The sequence below is a fragment of the Cervus elaphus genome, chromosome 11 (genome assembly GCF_910594005.1).
Source record: "Cervus elaphus chromosome 11, mCerEla1.1, whole genome shotgun sequence".
In the NCBI taxonomy this organism is placed as follows: Eukaryota; Metazoa; Chordata; class Mammalia; order Artiodactyla; family Cervidae; genus Cervus; species Cervus elaphus.
This window is the reverse complement of record NC_057825.1, coordinates 87,783,632-87,790,301: the sequence shown is the minus strand read 5'-3', so window position 1 is coordinate 87,790,301 and position 6,670 is coordinate 87,783,632. Positions and strand designations below refer to the sequence as shown.

Here is a 6,670-nt window from a genome sequence, read left to right as displayed (position 1 = left end):
TTTGCATGTAAAGTTCCCTTGGTATCTCTAATTTTCTTTAAGAGATCTCAAGTCTTTCCCATTCTATTGTTTCCCTCTATTTCTTTGTATTCATCACTGAGGAAGGCTTTCTCATCTCTCCTTGCTCTTCTTTGGAACTCTGCATTCCTTCTTTTCTTTTCTTAGCTATTTGTAAGACCTCCTCATACAACCATTTTGCCTTTTTATATTTCTTTTTCTTGGGGGTGGTCTTGATTACTCCCTCCTGTACAATGTCATAAAGTGCCCATAGTTCTTCAGGCACCCTGTCTATCAGATCTAATCCCTTGAATCTATTTGTTACTTCTACTGTATAATCGTAAGGGATTTGATTTAGGTCATACCTGAATGGTCTAGTGGTTTTCCCTACTTTCTTCAATATAGGTCTGAATTTGGGAATAACGAGTTCATGATCTGAGCCACAGTCAGCTCCTGGTCTTGTTTTTGCTGACTGTATAGGGCTTCTCCATCTTTGGCTGCAAAGAATATAATCAGTCTGATTTCGGTATTGATCATCTGGTGGTGTCCTTGTGTAGATTAGTGTCTTGTGTTGTTGAAGGAGGGTGTTCACTATGACCAGTACGTTCTCTTGGCAAAACTCTGTTAGCCTTTGCCCGGCTTCATTTTGTACTCCAAGGCCAAATTTGCCTGTTATTGCAGTTATCTCTTGACTTCCTACTTTTGCATTCCTATTCCCTGTAATGAGAAGGGCATCTCTTTTGGGTGTTAGATCTAGGAGGTCTTGTAGGTCTTCATAGAACTGTTCAAGTTCATCTTCTTCAGCATTACTGGAGCATTAAGTAGTTTATTTACTTTTATTTGAGAAATTCCTCAAAAGCTACCTCTTATTAATCACTTCAATAAAAAGATTAAAGGACTTCCATAATAAAAACATTCTTTGGCCTGTCTACTGCTGTAATAAACATTTATGAAGAACGAACAGTTAAACATTTGTCATAAAGGATAATAGAATTCGTTCTCCAGCATAGTTTCTGAAAACATTGTCATCATAAATGACCATTTTTCAGGGGCCCTCCGTATAGCAATATTAACACTTTTCTTTCATGCCTAATGCAGAGAAAATTTACCAGGTTTTCATTTATTTTATCAAAAAAGTCCTAATTTCTGTTTTTTTCTTTAGTTTTATAATTCAGTGATTTTTGTGTTTAATACTTTTAATTTTTCGATCTACAAGCAATGGAAGAATTAGTTCCCTAGGGGCAAAAAGAAAGAGAGGCAGTGCTGGGGGAGGCATGTGAGAATACCAGCACGTACAAAAATAGGACACAAAGGATGTTTAAAGGTATAATCTATGTTACACATGTGCCAAATACACCCTGTGATTAGTTGTTTATTATACATAAGATCAAGGTCACTATCACTTAAATATTATGACAGTTATGAGAGATCAAAATCTGGTGAAAATGAATTTTCATACCTATCAGATTAATGACTTACTTAGATGTATTGCCTGAATTCCTTTTGTTCAGCCAGTTTGAAATAATGTGATTAGTGTAGTATTTATATTCTAGCCTGTGTGCTTTTATTAATTTCCCTTCTTTCTAGACAATAAGCCAAACTGCTTTAAATTGTGGGTAGTTATAATAAATATATAATAGCAAATAGTTATATAAAAATGCAAGGAAGTAATATTGCAATATAACTTTTGTGTAAGATATGCAGTCTCAACAGTTCATAGATGTATATTATTAAGTTTTTCTGCTCTGTGTGATTAGGCAAGAGATGATTTATTCTTATTTGACAGGGAGTGAAACTATCACTTAAAGTTTGACATTTAAAAATAATTATTAGTAGGCAGTAAATCTGGGACCTAGCCCCCCAGTTTCCTGATGCCTGTAGTGTTTGTTATCAAAACTATATTTATGAAGAAAACAAATTGATTAACCTGTAGTCCAGATACTTTATTTTTATATACTGTTGGTACCTTTTACCAGAATTGTTCATTGATTATTTAGGTTTCATGGTTGTATAATAGCTAGACTTGAGCCTTCGCTAGTTCTGGGAAAAACTTAGATCAAGTATCAAAATATAGCTTATATTATTATTTAAGTACTTAAATAATTACTTAAGTATTTAAGTTAAATACTATTATTTAACAGACAGAAACTCATTAAAAATTAAAAATTGATGTAATACTTCTAACTCAGTAACATAACATGTGAAATGATTATTCCTTATCAGATTGCATTAGATAAGCTTTATGTTTCTCATCAGTTTTCATTATATTCTAGCAAAAGCTCAAGCAATCTTAGTAACTGAATTTGAAGTCCCTTGGTAAGTAAGATTTAGTTTGTAACAAATCTGGGCACATCACAATAAGTAACCTGTTCCATAGTATCTGTGGTTTTTAGAACTGTAAGGGACATTGTTTAGAGTTCATATGGTTCAGATCCCCTTTTTTATAAAAGAGGAAAACAAGGCCCATAAATATTGTGATTTGTTCCACATTCTCTGATGCTTAGTAGTAGAGCTATGATTAGACCTCAAATTTCCTAATGTCCCAGTCAAGTATAGTGAAAAAGTGAAAGAATTAGTTGCTCAGTTGTGTCTGACTCTTTGTGACCCCATGGACTGTAGCCCACCAGGCTTCTCTGTCCATGGAATTCTCCAGGCAAGAATACTGGAGTGGGTAGCTGTTCCCTTCTCCAGGAGATCTTCCCAACATAGGGATAAAACCTTGGTCTCCTGCATTGCAGGCAGATTCTTTACCTTCTGAGCCACCAGGGAAGTAATCAAGGATATTTATTTTGTAAATTGAACTTCCAAAGAGCAATTTGACTTATATATCAGTGAATAATTAGAAATGGGAGATGGGAACTTGTTTCTGATTTGGCTTTGGAAACTTAGGATACATAAATTTTTTAAATATTGACAATGAAGGAAAGTTTTTTAATTGAAAATTTTACTTTTGGTAATTTAAAAATATACAATAATACAGATTCTGCAGGATTTTTTTTTATATTTTCTTCTTCATTCTAAAGAATTTTTAAGTTAGCCCTATGATAAGATGTTAAAGGCAACATATTTTATTAGATATGCATAGCCATTTGATTACGCCTAAGGGACTTCCCTGGTGGCTCAGACGGTAAAGCGTCTGCCTACAATGTGGAAGACCTGAGTTCAATCCCTGGGTTGGGAAGATCTCCTGGAAAAGGAAATGGCAACCACTCCAGGATTCTTGCCTAGAAAATCCCATGGATGGAGGAACCTGGTAGGCTATAGTCCGTGGGGTTGCAAAGAGTCAGACACGACTGAGCAACTTTACTTTCACTTTCAAGGAATAATTACTAGATTACCAAGGTTCACTAAGTAAGGTAAACTGTTCTGTAGTCTGTAGGTCATGCACTGGTAACAACTTAATGTACTTATCACTTAAATGAGGAATAAGTCAACTTTACCCTTTTGATTTTTTTGCTTAAAATAATTAATAAAAACCTTTCCTATGAAAATGTCTTGGTTACTGCTGTATGTATTAATACTTTTCCTCTACTGTTTTTTTCAAACTGATTTGGTATCTGCTTGTATAAACAAGGGTGGTGTGTTGGAGATAAAATTATTTTCTCAGACTTCCTTGGCAGTCCAGTGGTTAAGAATCCACCTGCAATGCAGGGGACATGGGTTCAATCCCTAGTCTAGGAAAATTCCATGTGCTGAGGGGTAGATAAGCCTGTGTGCCACAACTTCTGAGCCTGCATTCTAAAGCCTGGGCAACAGGAGAATCCAACCGCAATGAGAGAGTGGCCCCCGATCGCCACAACTAGAGAAAGCCCACATCCAGCAATAAAGACCCAGTGCAGCCATAAATAAATAAATAAATATTTTAAAAAGTCATTTTCTCTGTGTTGCTAAAGAAACCTCTTCCTACCCTCCGACACATCCTATTTTCCACCTCCTAAATTTTGTTACTATGTTAATATGTCTTAAATTTCTAATATCTTTAACTCTTTAGATTCTTTGAAAAAGAACTTGAAAGCAATTCTGTTACCTCCATTAATAAAAGGATTTGTGGCATATGACTTGTAATACATTACATATGAGTTATGTAGTACTTTAAATCTTAACATAGGTATTGTTTCCACTTGAATTGGAGTATAATTATCTAGTGTGAAAATCCATTTTATTGCCCACAAAATAATCACAGTGTAAAGATGTGAGCTCTTCAGCTTTTAAGTACGGTTCTTTGTGAAATTCATCTTCCGCTACCCATTGCAACCTCTGTTATCTCAAAATGAAGTCATAGTATAGCTGTAGTTATTTGGTTTTACTTTTGAATAAGTGTGACCCTTCAGGAGCAGGAGCAAAGGCAAATATTTTGTCCTTGATCTTCTGTGCAGACTTTTCCTGCTAGATTCCAATAGACAAATAATCATATTTTGTATATTTAGTATTTAATAGTTTAACCAAAAACTGGTAAAAAGGACTTTCTGTCAGTCAAATAATCTTTTTTTATTAATTTGTTTTTTATTGAAGAATAATTATTTTACAGAATTTTGCTGTTTTCTGTCAAAGTTCTTATTCCTCCTCAGGCCTAACTAACTGAATCGTAAGCATAAAACAAAAGACTCAGTTTGAGCATGAGTGAGAACAAGAATAAGAATAGTCAGTCAAATAATCTTAACTGCTAATAAGAATGTGACGCGAATGACTCTGTGTTGAATGTGAGGTGTTCTTGACACTGAACTTCTCTTTAACAGCTTGAAAGTAAGCAGCTTTGATTCTCTTGGTTATCCAAAGTGTCTTCTGGGGCAAAGTTCATTCAGTTCTTTTAAAAGAACTGAATTATCTGGTAGAAGTCCCCAATTCCTTTTTACTCACAATTAGTTGATTTACTTCTTAAAAGGTATCAAACTCTCTAATTTTAATTCCTTTAAGTTAGTTCCTCTAATGCTTTGATTGAGAAAGAAATGTCAGTTCCAGTCCTCCTACTTTTGTTTTTGTTTTTGGAAAGGCATTTCCTGTGTCTTCTTTTTCCTGTCAAACCTACCTACAAAATAAAAAAGACCTGATTTCTTAGCCAAAAAACATTTGTTGCAACCATATATATATATATATGTGTATATATATATATATTTTTTTTTTTTTTAAGTTTCTTTTAGTAATGAAACTTAAAGTCGTTCATCAACCTTTTTTACTTCGTGATGGAGACAACAACGCCAACACATATTTTAGTATCTCTTCTTAGCCTCCTTTGGATTGTCCCCTGGTGATGCATATTACTTGTGGCAACTCCATTTCACAGCAGCAGACAGTATCATTATTTGTCCTGTGATGTTTAGTCTGACCTAAAAATTATTATATTTTTATCTAATCTAGAAGTCAAGGTTTTATTTTCAAAGGCTTCTCGTATCCCTGTTTTAAATAGTCCCTTCTCTCCTACTACTCATTTATGCTTTAGTTAAGACAAAGAAGATTTTATTTTCTACTTCCAATGAAACCTAAAACTATTACTTCCATTTGGAAAGAATTTAAGTAAAAATAAGAGAATCTAGAATTTAAAACTAAGATTTAAAAAAGTATGGAAAGCATTCATCTTACAAAGGTCTTTGTCCAGTTTAGTGGTGCATTTCAAAAATTATTTTCATGTTGTCTGTAGATATAAGAAGCAAATAATTCTCCACAGTAATATTTTTTAAAATCTTTCTACTTACTTATTTATTTATTTTAAACTATAATTCTTGGCAAAGAATTTTAGAACTGTGGACTATGATATAGCACATTGTTTTAAGGTAAATGTAGAAGTTTTATTCTCTTGTAGTTTTAGAGTCTTCCTCTAAGATGCTAATTCTTAATACTTTTGAATCTGGACATTTCAGCATATGGTGTCCTGATTACTTCTTCAATGTGACTCTGCTTTTTAAATGTTTATTTCAACAATGTAATAGTTGTGACTTCAGAATTAGGAGTGCAGGGGATTGAAGTGGTCTTTCCCAGTGTTCAACCAAGAAAATAGCTATATTAAGCTGTTTTCATTTTATACATTATAAGAGAACGTAATTCTGATACTTTGTAGCCTTACAAATATCCAGCTTAATTTGGGTAGTAGTATTTGCAGAGGCAGTCCAATATAACTGAATGATGAGTTTTGGGGGTTATTTTTTTTGTTTGCACAAGAAAGATTTGCCCATTCTGCTCACATCCTAATTTAGACTATATGTCACAGAGCCAAAATTTGCTTAATTTCTTAGCTGTTTAGTTGGAATTCACAGCATAGTGGAAAATGTTTGCAGATAATTCTTGCAATAGTAGAAACTTCAGTTGATTCCTCGTATTTCTTCAGGGCAGTGATCACAACCAGATTCAACGTATGCACAAAGCAGCGGATACCATGGTAGCGGCCGTCGCTGATTGCTTTTACCATGTTGGATCCATTGTCAGTCTCAGAGACCTACTTCCAGCTAGGTGCCTTGAACTCAAATAGCTTTTCACACAGACTTCAGGATGTGAGCTAAGGTATGGCCTTTTTTCATGAGCTGGGCCTACATATGGGTTGACAGTAACCTGCAGCTTTTATAGAAAAGAAACCACTGTATGTAGTTAAATGTCAGACAATGACTAGTGTAGTCATCCTTAGGTAGGTAGTTTGTGTTCTTCATATTTTCACCTTTTTAAGTTTATTCTTTTTCTCCTGTAT

The 6,670-nt window shown here is 34.1% G+C and overlaps 1 protein-coding gene across 10 annotated transcripts in view; it reads left to right on the top strand.

Moving 5' to 3' along the window:
* BIRC6 (baculoviral IAP repeat containing 6) overlaps positions 1 to 6,670 on the top strand; it is a 210,533-nt gene that overhangs the window by 179,362 nt on the left and 24,501 nt on the right. The window contains exon 67 of one of the 10 annotated variants that reach the window (XR_006343615.1): positions 6,317 to 6,489. The exons of the other annotated variants lie outside the window; for them this stretch is intronic. The gene's annotated coding sequence lies outside the window, so the exon portion shown is untranslated. The remainder of the gene's footprint in view (positions 1 to 6,316; positions 6,490 to 6,670) is intronic. 10 annotated transcript variants of the gene reach the window in all.